This window comes from Podarcis filfolensis (genome assembly GCF_964270895.1).
Source record: "Podarcis filfolensis genome assembly, chromosome: 2".
In the NCBI taxonomy this organism is placed as follows: domain Eukaryota; kingdom Metazoa; phylum Chordata; class Lepidosauria; order Squamata; family Lacertidae; genus Podarcis; species Podarcis filfolensis.
The window spans coordinates 89,667,940-89,682,297 of record NC_139605.1 but is presented as its reverse complement, the minus strand read 5'-3'; the positions used below and the strand labels follow the sequence as shown (position 1 = coordinate 89,682,297).

Here is a 14,358-nt window from a genome sequence, read left to right as displayed (position 1 = left end):
TCCCAGCCAGAATGTGGTACACTCCTGAAGCAGGCAAAGTTGAACAATAAAATAAATTGGATACATAACTGTTGTGCAAAATTGCTTGGGTATTTGTTCTGCTGGTCAATTGGGACTCAACCAATTTTAATATCAGGCCTAGTTTACAAGTATGACTGTAACACACACACACAAAATCAAATGGTGAAATAAATGATACCAGGAATACAGTTCATAGGTGTGTTTTTTCATTTTTGCCTTGTGGGTGCATTTTGATTATTTTAAAGTTTACTGAACTCATCTGTGAGGTTTAAAAATCAGTTTTCTTGTAAAAATTTGCTCAGACAAGACTTGCTGGTAGACTTTGCAAATTGATGTTTCAAATGCAGTCTATTCTTCGCATGATCACATGTATTTTACTATAGTAATCAGAGCTTATGCTGAAGTAAGTGTGAGCTTACTTAGGAGTAAGTGGGGTTAAGATTGCAGCCTTAGTGCAGCAAACGCATTTGTGTTCACAGAATGTAATGCTTTGCATTCATTTGCTTATACCTTTGGCATTTATTTGTTGTTGTTGTTTTTGGGTTTTTTTGCAATGAGAGAACCATGTGTCTTCTGGTTCTGCTGACTGTAATCTGTCCTTGATCCCTTCTCTCAAAAAGTTACTAAAGTGTGCTGAATGTACTGAAGTTATTAATAAGTTAACGTCTGCTTATAAGTGTAAGGAATTTCTTGCTGGACTGTTTCTTACATGCATATTTATGAAGTAATTAGTAATATGTGTATTTAATAGTGTGTTATGACTTCATCTACTGTGAGGAATTAAACAGTTGTCTTCGCAAAGTGAAAACTTTGAGAACTGAGATAATCGTTACTATACAAGTTGCTGATGATTGTAGATATCTCCCTGAAGAAACATTATTGTTGCTTGAATCTGCCTTCCCCAGAAAAAAAACCTGACAGCCACTTTTCACCAGCGTTAGAAACTGAGATATGAAAGCTAGGAGCTAAATGGTACCTTAAACCTAGGTTTATGGGTGCAACAATGGAATATCTAGGCACACTTTTTAATAACAAGAATTGTTGTTGTTTAGTCGTTTAGTCGTGTCCAACTCTTCGTGACCCCATGGACCAGAGCATGCCAGGAACTCCTGTCTTCCACTGCCTTCCGTAGTTTGGTCAAACTCATGCTGGCAGCTTCGAGAACACTGTCCAACCATCTCATCCTCTGTCTTCCCCTTCTCCTTGTGCCCTCAATCTTTCCCAACATCAGGGTCTTATAACAAGAATACAAAGCTGAAAATTAATGAATTGCAGCTAAAATATGATGTTCATTTTTCATATGATCTAGTCCTTCCCCTACCTACCCCCCTAATATTCTTAAGAGGGTCTCTTCCCTAGTCTTTGGAGAGTAGCTGGAAGTAAAAGGTAAAGGGACCCCTGACCATTAGGTCCAGTCGCGGACGACTCTGGGGTTGCGGCACTCATCTTGCTTTACTGGCCGAGGGAGCTGGCGTACAGCTTCCGGGTCATGTGGCCAGCATGACTAAGCCGCTTCTGGCGAACCAGAGCAGCACATGGAAACACTGTTTACCTTCCTACCGGAATGGTACCTATTTATCTACTTGCACTTTGATGTGCTTTCGAACTGCTAAGTGGGCAGGAGCAGGGACCGAACAACCGGAGCTCACCCCATTGTGGGGATTCGAACCGCCGACCTTCTGATTGGCAAGCCCTAGGCTCTGTAGGGAGGCAGAAAAAGGTCTTCTTTTCCTTCCACTCCACAGTTTTAATCTGAAATCTTAGGCACAGTACTGCACTCAGAGCTCAGAAACTGCTCATGCTAATGAAATTCCGTGTCACAAAATGCGCATAGAACAATGAGAGTTTAGAACACTGCTTTCCACATTATATTAGGGACACTGAAATATGATCAGTTATCATTTTTATGTCTAATTGTCTCATAATGAAACATGGTTAAGATGACTGAGTTCAGACATGCTGATCCACAACATACCTGTATCTTCTTTAGAGGCAGATACATATTTTCTTAAGCCTTTAAAATTTTAGGAGGGTTTTTAATTTTGGAAATTAGAAGCAAGCAAATTTCCAATTTTGATAATTGGGTAAAGCAAAATAACAACCCAGAGAGAGAGAGAGAGAGAGAGTGTTCCTGTGTCCTTAAGCAGCTGTACACCTTATACTGGTTAAAGTAGTTGGGCTTGAAACGGTAGCAACATTTTCTCTCTTTTATAAGATGTTGGAATGTATTGACAATGGAAGGAATATAATTATGAAGGGGTTGTTGCTGGAATGTAAAAGTAGTTTTTGTATGCCATTTAAAAAACACAAATCTAGAAATTGTGGCTGTGTGAGAAAGATAAAATGTTTAGGCACTGGGCTGCTTGAAATACAAAGCTAAACCATGGTTTTGGTGTTACTTAAACAAGCCTAAGGACCGCTCTCGTGCCCCTGGCACACATGATCCCAGCTTCCCTTGCATGCCACAACACTTCCTTCCTGATTTTAAGCAAATCATAGTTCATCTCCCCCCCCCCCAATTATTTTTTTGGGCAAACTATGGTTTGTGCTTGTGTGTATCCCAGTTCTGTTACGTAGAAGTAAGTTTGCACTGGTGCATTGTCACCAAGGCTATGTATACTTCGCAGAACTTATATTATTATTTTAAAATGTGTAGAAAGGAAACCTAAATCCTGTGTCAACTAAAGCTGGTTTTATTTTTATTTGGAACAATTTTGCCATTTTATGCTCTCATAAAATTCATTAGACTTCTAATTGTGGAGAGGAGCAAGAAGCTATGCAAGGTACTTATCCCTAGACCACTAGAAAATCTGTTTAACCTCTTGTCAGTTAGGCTGTTGGCTTGTTTCTCTCCAAATAATCAAGGGTTTTAAACCACAGTTAAGTTTCAACTATGGTTTAAAGAAGTGGTTCCCAAACTTTTTTGAGCCACCGTCCCCTTCGTTGCATACAATCAACTCTAGGGCTTCCTACCTTACCCTTCTGTATAAAATGCATTGCTGTACAGTCATACCTCGGGTTACAGATGCTTCTGGTTGCTTTTTTTCAGGTTACGGACCGCCGAAACCCGAAAGTACCGGAACGGGTTACTTCCGGGTTTTGGCGGATGCGCAGAAGCGCCAAATTGCAGCCTGCGCAGACACACCGCTGCGGGTTGTGAACGTGCATCCCGCATGGATCATGTTTGCAACCCGAGCGTCCACTGTATTCAGAATAGTGGTTTGCACAAGCCACTAAGGAGTACAATAACACAAATACATCAAAACAATAACCATTAATTGCATATTTACTGAAAATGCAATTGAAACTATTTCGTTTAGATAGTGATGAACTTGATCCAGTGACACCAGTTTTTCGAAGTCATATAGTTATTTACATCTCCAGCACCTCCCTGCTGCCCCCGTACCTCTAAGCTCCCCCCCAGGTAATCTCACCCACCCCAGAGGGCTGTACTGCACACTATGGGAGCCACTGGTTTAAAGTCATGTGTAAACAAGGCAAGAAAGTGAGTGAAATCATAGAATCATAATACACTCCTGAATTTGCCTTCCTTTTTTGTAACACCACAAATTTGCAATAAAGTTATAAACAAAAGCGTGTCTGCTTGAGGTGATTTTACCCCAAGAGTTAAAGCAATGAGTATGACATATTAATTCTATCAGTCAACCATTAGGTCTTCCACTTGCAGTCTGCAGAGCAGTTATTAAAAGGGAAAGCCTGAATAAGAGACAGTAAGAGTTTACTAGACGAGAACTATAAGGAGTAATAAGCGTGAAAAGCAGTGAGATTTCCATGTGAACAAAGCTCATTGTGCTGAAGAAGCTGAAGATCAAATGTAGTTATTGGCATGGTATGTTTGTCTCCTTTCATAGTAAAATGATCATGTGAAATATTTGCTTGAGTATTCCCATGCAAAACACTTAACTAGTGGTCTATTTTTATAAGCAAATAGAACAGTGTTGGTGTTAAAAGGATTTCAGTGAGATTTCTAAGTAATGCTTTTTTGGAATTTTGCATCTTGATCTTGGCAACATGTTTCCTTCTAGCCAGGGGACTATGAACACAGACCTCATGGCTACCTACAGCAGACCGATTCAGGCGTAGTTTCTGTACCAAACTGAGCAAAACTTACTCCATTGCTGGATGTGGTTTTACTTTTGCAATGTAGCAGCCTGCTTTTACACATGGTCAAGCTGATTAACTTGCTGATTAATAGGGAAACCTGTTTGGGGCAGTTACCTGAAAATTCTGTTGTTTTTAGCAATTAATTTTTTTCCTCAGAGAAGCATTTTTGGTTTCATTTTCAATCAAGGTACTTTGGCTTAACTCTGTTATGAATCTGTCACACTAGGGCTGCAGTATCTAATTAAGTCAATGGGATTATTCAGGAGTTGGCTGCAGGCTACAAGGTTTATACTAAGACAAAATAGCTCACATACTTCCCTGTTCCTGGAGTTGAGGTGGCACCTGGAATCTGTTTACAGAGTTTTGGCTGTAGCATTGGGAAGCATTCTCTGGAAATAGATATAAGGACATGCTTATTTTGAATTGCAATTTTATAATTGCACTAAGAATACGTAGTTCTTGAAATGTTTTATTGGCTCTCAAGACCCCAGAAACATAGTCATATGAAAAATTTTACAATTTTGCACTCTGTGTTTCGGGTGTGTGTGTTTTCCCAGAGTTGGGTGGGGATAGAGAATCAAGAAATGTTACAAAATAACAGAATGTCATGGCAGTTGTTACATATGACAGCAGTTAAATGAGAGCTTTATACATTTGTGGCATTGTGTGAACATCTTACTGAATGTTTTCATCTTCTGTTTAGCTACTTTCCTTAATTTTTGTAAATGAATTATTAAAGGGACTAATCAGTGTCATTATTAATGCCAATACTTCCCCTCCCCCCCCAACAACACCCAGAAGTAGAGTCACTGAGAGTTTGATTGCAGTTTGACATGTTCCCTGAAGTGAAGATGTTATACTGCAAGGCAATACCAGTGAGTTCCACATGATTTGAAAGTTAAACCCAAGAATCATTGGATTTTCACCTGTGTGTGGAAATTATACCTTGGAATATGTTAGACTGAAGCAAAATAAGCATTTCTTATGACCAATTAACAAAGCTGTATTCAAAAGAAGTGAAAGCAAGTGATCAGGTGTGTTAGGAAAGAAAATATTCATTTTAAAAAATGACTGGTTGTGCCAGAATGTTAATGGAGATGCACATTCAAAAGCAGTCACATTGAAAATGATCCACTTGGATTTATTCACTTGGATGCAAGCAGCATTGACACCTAGTGCATATTTAAATGCATTCTGCATTCAGGACACCACAGATGAAAAAGCCCTCTCCTGTGTTGGCATCTGCCTCATCTCTCCTAGTAGGGGCACTCTACAGAGGACAGTGGAGTAGAAACAGCTTAACAATCAGACACATTGTTTCAGGAGTAGGGAGCCCTTAAGGTACCTGAGTTCCAAGCTGTCAGGGGCTTTAAAGATCAAAACCAGTATCTTGAACTGGGCTCAGAAATAATCAATAGTCACTGAAGATCTTTTAAAACTGGCAGGATGCATTCCCAGTGAGCAATAGTTGGCTTTTAATGATTCCAAGTACATTAGTTTTTCTGTTAGTTAAGTTGATGATACTTTAACAGTTAGTTTGAATGCCAGATTGTTATTTAATTAATTGGTAACATTTGCTTCTCATACTTCTGCCAGAAAGGCACCCAAGGAGACCATCTTTAAGGAGTCAAGGAATAGAAGGGCCAAGTTAACTGAGCAATCCTATGCATTTTTGCTCAGAAATGAGTTCTCACTGTGTATAATAGAGCTTATTGCCAGGTTAGTGTGCATAGATTTGTAACCTTAAATCTTCAGTAAATATTTAAATGATACTGACAGATTGCATTTCTTGAATATTTGTAAATGTTTCCTTAAAAAGAGGCACAACTTATTACAGTAACCAAGTTACAGGGAACCAGGCAGAGGGCCTTCTCGGTAGTGGTGCCCTCCCTTGGAACGCCCTCCCACCAGATGTCAAAGAGAACAACTACCACCAGACTTTTAGAAGACATCTGAAGGCAGCCCTGTTTAGGGAAGCTTTAATGTTTGATGTATTACAGTATTTTAATATTTTTTTTGAAGCCGCCCAGAGTGGCTGGGGAGGCCCAGCCAGATGGGCGGGGTATAAATAATAAATTATTATTATTATTATTATTTGCAGACATGGTTTTCTTTTGTTTGGGTGTACAGTTTTTTTTACTAGTATCATGTACACAGCACCAATCTAGTGAAACCTTGTTATGATTTTCACTGTTACCAGAGGTACAGCTATCCTCCAGTTTATATACTTCCTCATGGTCCTGGGCTTGTAGAAATCCCTGCCATTGGGAGATGTGTCAGGTCTGAAATCTTGGATTGTGCAGACAGGCAGTTTATGCCTTTAAGTTTAGGCGAACATTACATCTTTAATTTGATATTTTTTCTTTCTGCTGTATTTATTGTTTTATAGAACATAGTCTGCGTATACACAGGTTGCAGAAGCAAGAGGTTGCTTGCAGTGCAGCCTATCTTTCCTTCTCCCCTACACCCACCCCAAAAGCCAGGGTGTCCAGGGACTTTCCTGAATGGCACAATGTGTTCACCTGAATTTGGACAGTTTCCCATCCAACTGTAGCTCCGCCCCCCATGACAAAGCTCATACTCCTTGGCCACCCACATTTCTTAGTGTTTTATGGTTTTATTGTACTCTGCTTTGAGAACTGCTTGTTACACACCAAACCATAGTTAACCTGACCCAGTGTCCTTATCACAACACAGCATTTCATTCAGATTTCTTATGAGGAGAGGAAATTGATGCAAGGACTGCCACCTCCCCTAAAATAAATGGGTAGCCCATCCACAACACAGCTCTTTCTGTAAGTGAGCATGCAAGGAGCCCTAGGACCAGATACCGGTGTGGACACATTGGAATAATTGTCATTTGTATGGACAGACGCTAAATGACACCCAGCCTAGCTAGTGTGAAAACGAAGCATTCCTGAAAGGAAAAACTAAGTAACCAGACTTGTGTGGGCTGATCGTGCTTTCTCAGAGGTGAATTAATGGTACTATCATTCTGATTGTGGATTTCCTGGCTGTAGGAGTATGGTATTGAAAATGTGTTTGCGGGCTAAGTTTTCCTGCACTCTAGTTTATATTAAGTCTTACATGTGCCAGTATCTTTCAAATGAACTTGTTTTATAAGAAATTAATATGGTATTTTATTCATGTAAGAGTTCTTTCAAACTGTTTATTCTTTTCTAATCTTGTAAAGCTGTTATAAATATATCCCTGTTTGTAGATTCAAACCTATTCACAGTATGTTACGTACTCTCTATTCATTGGGGGGGGGGCAAGTTTCTCCAATGGTTGAGCATCCTTGAAAGGAAGTACATCTGCCTCTTTTAGTTTAAAAAGTAAACCTGTAATTCAAAATAATCAAATTCAGGATTAAGCTGCAAGAAATATGAATGATGACAAAATATAAGATGCATAGTGTATGAGTGCAAGGCAATGAATGCAGAATTTGAAATGTGTGTCTATTTTGTGAAGCTTGGCTAGGTAGGCAATACTGTACTTGCTGGTAAAAAATTATTATACTTGTAAAAGGACCCTGTATTACTGAGAGTTTCTTTCTTTCAAGTATCAGCTTCTTAGTCATTAGCAGGAACTTCATAGCCCCAAGCTTCTTTTAATACCCAAACCAACAAAATCTGGACCAAATAAGCATTCAAAGCTGCCCTCTGTAGGCCATACTAGAGGCTGCATAGCAGATCAGCTCCTATTAGCTGACACGAGGTTCCGCAAATAAATGTAATGATCCCTTAAGCCTTGACCTTTAAAAAGAAAATAATTAAAAGTAGCCACAAAAGGTTGTGAGGAGGAATAGTTTGGGGAAAGGTGCTGGCTTAAACCTTTTACCTTCAACACTCCCTCTGCTATTTTTCTCTGGGGGGGGTGGGGGGGTGGGGGACAGAACTCTTCCACTCAAGTTCACAACTTCCTACATCTGCTTTTCATTACAAAACTATTATGAGATTGTTACATGTATCTGCCATGTAATTTCTAGTTTGGTCTCAATTCCGTTTTGTAACATTGTATTGTGATTTGGCTAGATGTCATGGCTGTGATTTCGATGTTTCCAGAAATCTCTTAGGATCAAGAATTCCATTTTAAGTTCCTGCAATAATTCCATAGCAAGGGTCGTTATCTTTTTTTTACTTGTGTTTCTTGATCAGTAGTGACTTGGTGATCAGATTTAATGCCTCCTTGAAATTAGGACAGGAATTTAATTTAGTGCAGCATTACATTTACATTGTCACAATACTTATAAGATTGCTGCAATTATTAATATACATCAGTCACAGGGCTTATAATTAAGTTATTTTTGCAGCAATAACAGATCACCAGTAAAGTGGATGAATGCTGCACACAGTATAATGATAATTTAACTTAAGACGATGCTTACATATATGATGATCTGTAGGAGAATTTTCATGTCAAGCAAATAAATACCTGTTGGTCAATATCTTCTCCTTTGGGTTGATTCCTTTGACAAGGATGTCCTTAGGGACACAGGCAGAGTTCCATTTATTGCAATGAAGTTATTACCCAGCACTGATTCTATTTTAGAAGTGTTGGAGTACTGAAAGGCAGAAAAAATCTCTGGGGTGGGGGGCTGTATCAGGTCCTGTATCAATCTAGCAACTGACGTTCTTCCCAGCATAAGTATGCATCAGGGCAACCAAGGCTGCTTCTGTGTAAAAACAAAAACAAAAAAACTTAACAGGTATGAAGCTAGTTTAGAAATGAATCCAAGCAGGCTCTTCCAAGATTAACTGCCACCACTCATTTGGACATCATGCCTGGGCAGGGAATGTTATCATTAACTACATTCTTTGGATATATGAAGATGCTTCACCTGTCTTATTTCACAAAACATTTGAAAAAGCATGTTAAACATCTTGGTCAGAGAGTTTAAAAAACCCCTGATATTTTACCTTCCCATGCTATTTTGCCCTTTTACAATCTTTAGTTGTGTTAAGTGGGAGAGCTGTTAACATACCCAGGCAACCCCTCATTTCTGCATGTTTAATATGTGTGCAACTGTGTTTGGCATCGCACCAAACCTGGAAGTGACCTGGAAACATCATAAAGATGTAACTGAAACATCACTATAAGGGTGGGGTGGAGGTGGAATAGGGGCAGAGTGGGGCGGGGTAGGGTGTTTGCAGGCCTTTTGAATGGGTTTCAGTAATACACTGCCTGTATATGTTTTATTCCTGTAGGTGTTTTTGTTTTTAAGTGGCAAAGATACATAGCCCTTCTTAACAGATAACGTGATACAGTAAATATTTCTAGAGCCTACCAGTGCTGTGTTTACAATTAATTGGTATCAAGTAAATCACTTCAAATTTAATCTCTTTGAAATCATACTAATAGTATGGTAAGAGCTGAATAAAAATGAGAGGCTTAAAATTGTGGGCAAGACTTACCTGGATGATCTTTTCGTACTAATTAGTTGATATTTATTTAGGTGCTGAAGATTATTTCAAGGCATGCCAGAACTGTCATCTTGACAGATGTACATTTATTGAAACACTTTCCTTTTCATCTATTTGCCACACCCCTTCATTCCCAGTTTCATTTGTTTCCACAAAATTTGTGTTGTCTTGAGCAGCTTAAATGGTGGTTGATCTTTGCAAGGCTTGCAAAATTATGTCTTGCTGGTGGAAGGGAGATAATGGAATGGTAATCAGTGTTATATTCAGAAAAGAGACATATTGGACTTTTTATGCCAGGAGGTGTCTTGAGAATTTAGAATTCAGCTATTTATTAAATGGTGCCAACCAATTTACTTTGGATTGCTGATACAGAAAATTCAAAAATTTAGTTGGATGTTATAGTGTCGGGGAATCTTAAGATAGAAGCATGTGTATATTCTCATGAAGTGATGTTTTAAAGGGGGGGGGCTGTAGTTCAGCAGTGGTTTGCATGCAAAAGCTGCTAGGTTCAACATTAGGAAGCCGCCTTATACTGTTACAGACCATAATTCTATCTAGTTCAGTATTGCCTACACAGACTCAGAGATTCTTCAAGGTTTCAGATACAGTGGTACCTCGTGTTACAGACGCTTCAGGTTACAGACTCCGCTAACCCAGAAATAGTGCCTCAGATTAAGAACTTTGCTTCAGGATGAGAACAGAAATCGTGCGGTGGTGGCGCAGTGGCAGTGGGAGGCCCCATTAGCTAAAGTGGTACCTCAGGTTAAGAACAGTTTGAGGTTAAGAACGGACCTCCAGAACAAATTAATTTCTTAACCCGAGGTACCACTGTAGAAGCCTGGAGACTCCAGAAATTGGAGAAGAGCTATGACACTGTGATGCAGGGCATGTTTTCAGTGTAGGAGTTCCCAGCTTCAATCACCAGCATCTGTAGTATGGGAAAGTGGAGGGTGAGAGGGAGCACTTGGAAAGCCCCCTGTTTAAAATCCCAGTGAATGTGAATGAGTCTTCTTCAACCTCATCTCTTCCCATTGCTGAGCTACAACTTCCATCATCCCTGATCATCGCTGTGCTGCTGGCAGTTGGTCCAACAACTGCCAAGGACACCAGACTGGGGAAGACTGTGTAAAGAATGCTGAGCTAGATGAATGTATTTTTTGACTCTGTATAAGGTAGTTTTCTATTGCTGCTGGTTATGAGTCTCATGCTCACACAAATGAACAAACAACTTGTTTCATATTTGATGCAGGAATGCCTTATTAAAGAAGAAAGAAAGTAAGCTGTGGTGCTTAGCCTAAAAATCTATAGTCTCTTGCTTATAACAAAGATTTTTAAGTATCTGGTGGAAAGAGGATTTGGGAGAACAATTAGCTTTCTGAAATGTAATGCTTTCTGTCTACCAGCCTGACTTTCTTAGCAGCTGTACATATCCAGGCATTCCAAAATTCCATTTTGCAACATCTAGCATGCTTTGGTAAGCATTGTGGGTCCCATCTGCTTCCATTGTCTATCAGCTACTGTTCATTCTAGATATCTCACCATGAGGTTTTAGCAGATCCTATTTGCTACTCCATGCATACGGTATGGTTTATTGTCTTAGCTAGCTAGTAATCTTTGACATTTGGGCAGTTGATTCTGCTTTACAGAGCAGGTGAAAGTTTTTGATAAAATTAAATTTGGCCAAGGTGTTGATTTTTAAGCATCAGCAGCTACAAGCCAAACTTCGGAAGAGTTGGCCAGCACTGGCATTTCCACTTAACTGAGACACTGGATCATCAAATATGCACAAGCAGATGGTTAGCCTCATGTTAATTACAGAACACATTTGAGCCAAATTCAGACAGATATTCGTCGTGATTTGCATACTGCAGACTTAAGATTCCTTTTTCCAATGGAAAAGCCCTTGAATGAATGACTTATGCAGCCTACTGGATATTTCTGATAAGGCCATCAGTTCAGAACCAATTAACACTTGGAATAACTTCCTATCACAGGGTTCTAGGCAGCATTTTATATTTTATTGAGATAAGCAGAGGAGTACAACATGTGACTTCGCAATTGCTGTAGGTAGGTATGTGTAATGTAAATTAACAATTGGTTCTGTTAAACTTTTATTTCTCTGGACAAAAGTATCGTATACAAAAAAGCACATTTACTTAAACTCTACTTTCAGCTGCCCTTATTTATGATCCTGCAAATGTTCCCAATAATAATAATAATAATAATAATAATAATAATAATTTATTTATACCCCGCCCTCCCCAGTCAAGGCCGGGCTCAGGTAAGCAATCTTACCTATAGGTGAGTGTTCTTGGAGCAGTCTGTGCTATCAAAGGAAGCTGTGGCCTGGAGGTTCTTACTTTTTATCTCTCCAAATGCCTAAATCAGTTGTTCCAAATTGCCGATTTACTTAAAGGATGAGTCCTGGGCTATGTGTCCTGCTCTCATTTGACTAGAGAGAGGCTGTTTGGATGACCTTAATTTTCTGAGGGTCCATTGTGGGTTATGTTCCTGATTTTCAAAGCTGGAGAAACAGTTATTGAACTGAGGCAACAGAGAGTTTTTGTAGCCCGTGAGTGACTAATTTAGCAACTAAGGGAAAATAAAAGAATAAAAAAATGTGGTGCTGTTCTATAAACGGAATTCTTACATACATTTAAAAATAGAGCTTCTTTGGGTTGCTTTTGAGGAAGTAGCATAATTGCAGAATAGTGTGCCTCTCCTACTTGGTTAAGTTGCTGACGTATTAATGTAGTATCAGAAAGAAGTTGTATAGCTGTTCAGGAAAAAGGTCCTGCCATGATTAAGACAATATGCAGTGCTTTAAAACCATATGAACCCGAGAGGAATTGCTGCTGGTTGGCTTGTACCTGCCACTTCTACTTGCTTGACGCATTGAGTAAATATATGTTGAAATTGGGCTAGCTAGTTCAATTTGAGGTTATCCACAGTAAAGCCTAGGAACTGATTACTTTAGAAACAATGTACTTATTTCCTTAGGATCCTGACTCTGTGTGATCCTGATTGTATTTTGGTGATAACAGGGGCATGGTCTGAGATATTAAGAAGACAGATCTCCAAGTTGTGAACCTAAGAGATAAGACTTTCTGTGATTAAGAAATAATCCATTCTGGAGTAATTTTTTGACTTTGCATGCTCTCACTCAATCCAAGACTCATTATGTGAGCAGCCCTCTCTCTCATGCAAGGAAGCCTTTGGGACACATGTCTGATAACTACTTAGTATGTGGCTTAACTACTTGGTTTGTGGGAGGAAAGTCTATTTTTGAGTCTGTGCTCATGTAGTAAAATGGATATGTGGGCATTCTTTACACATGATGGTGTATATTTGTACAATATTTGTGTACTCCTTTTCTGCTGTAATATTTCTCAAAGCAGTTCCCAATAATAGAACTGGATTTGTAGACAGGTCATACTGCCTTGGCAATTCCGAATTGCAGGTGCTGTCAATGGGATCATGTGATTCCTTGTTCTGCCCCTCTCAAAGGTGGTGGTGACAAAGAGAGGCCCTAGTAGCAGATGTTTTTCAGAGTCCTAGACTGATACCTTTTGAGAGAGGAGACCACACACATGTGCATGCCTTGTAGTGTTCACCTCACTGTTCATTGTATTTTGTGGAGTATCTAGAATTCTGAAGTTGTGTGGCAGACCCTTTTTTTTTTAAAAAAAGTATTTTTATTAAAGATTTCTTGGTTTACAAAAGTATGTGCAATGTCTCTTTTTTCAAGTTACATTTTCTTGATCAGTTTCATTTGTTGAGACATTAGTGTTACATTAGGAAGAAAAGGGGGAAAGAGGGGGAATGGTGAGTGGGGGTGGGTGGCAATGTTTCTATTTTACTTAATGTGTGTGGGGGGGTTTGTGTCAGCGTCACTTGTGCAGGTTCTCTTTGCTATTTGCTTGTGTTCCTTTAGTGGTGAGAGAGGTTGGGGTTGGCCTAGAGTGTGATTGTTTGTTTGTGATTGGCTGTGGTGAACTTTGTTTTCATGTGTGAGTGGGGTAGGTGGATGTTTTGGATCAGGTTAGCCAAATTGATTCATATGCTGTTGGTGGATTCTTGTCGTTGTCTTGTTGGGCTGTGTATGTGATAAAGGGGAGCCATACCGGGGTGAAGGCGTCATCTTTTATTTGTCCCCATATTAGTTTCAGCTTATTGGTTAATTTTTCTAGTAAGGCTGTTTCCCATGCTATTTGGTACCATTGGTCCATGCTTACTCCTGACAGGACTCTCCAGTGTCTGGTTATGATGTTTCTGGCTGCTGAGAGTAGGTGGGTTATGAGTTCTTTGTAATGTGTGGGCATTATTGTCTTGGAAGAGGCAGACCCTTTCTTCATACCCTGCTTGAAACTTAACTTCAATTCTGGGCGACAATACAGGATTTATTCAAGTTTCTGAGCCCTGTTGGCTGGCTGACTGTTTTTATTTAAAAAATTGTTTGTATTATTTGGAAGAAGTTGCTAATGAAAGAATTCTGTGTTTGCAAAAAGACTGGCATGTAGCTCAGTATAATGTGTGGCATAGTGCGTCCTAGCAGCGGTTGCACCATAAACTTAAATATGCTTACCCATTGAAGGCCCAGGGGTATTCTGTATGCTTTTATCGGCATAGAGTTGATACCTTTAGGGGTCATGCTAAAATAAAATTATTTATTGTCAACAGTGAATGTTTAATAATGTAATTTCTGGTACAGACCCAAACATTCAAGAAGAAATCTGCTGCCTTGTTCTCAGCAGATTTCTCCAGCTGCAGCTGAAGTACCATTGGTTCT

The 14,358-nt window shown here is 39.4% G+C and overlaps 1 protein-coding gene across 4 annotated transcripts in view; it reads left to right on the top strand.

Moving 5' to 3' along the window:
• UNK (unk zinc finger) overlaps positions 1 to 14,358 on the top strand; it is a 51,276-nt gene that overhangs the window by 5,317 nt on the left and 31,601 nt on the right. The window lies entirely within an intron of this gene.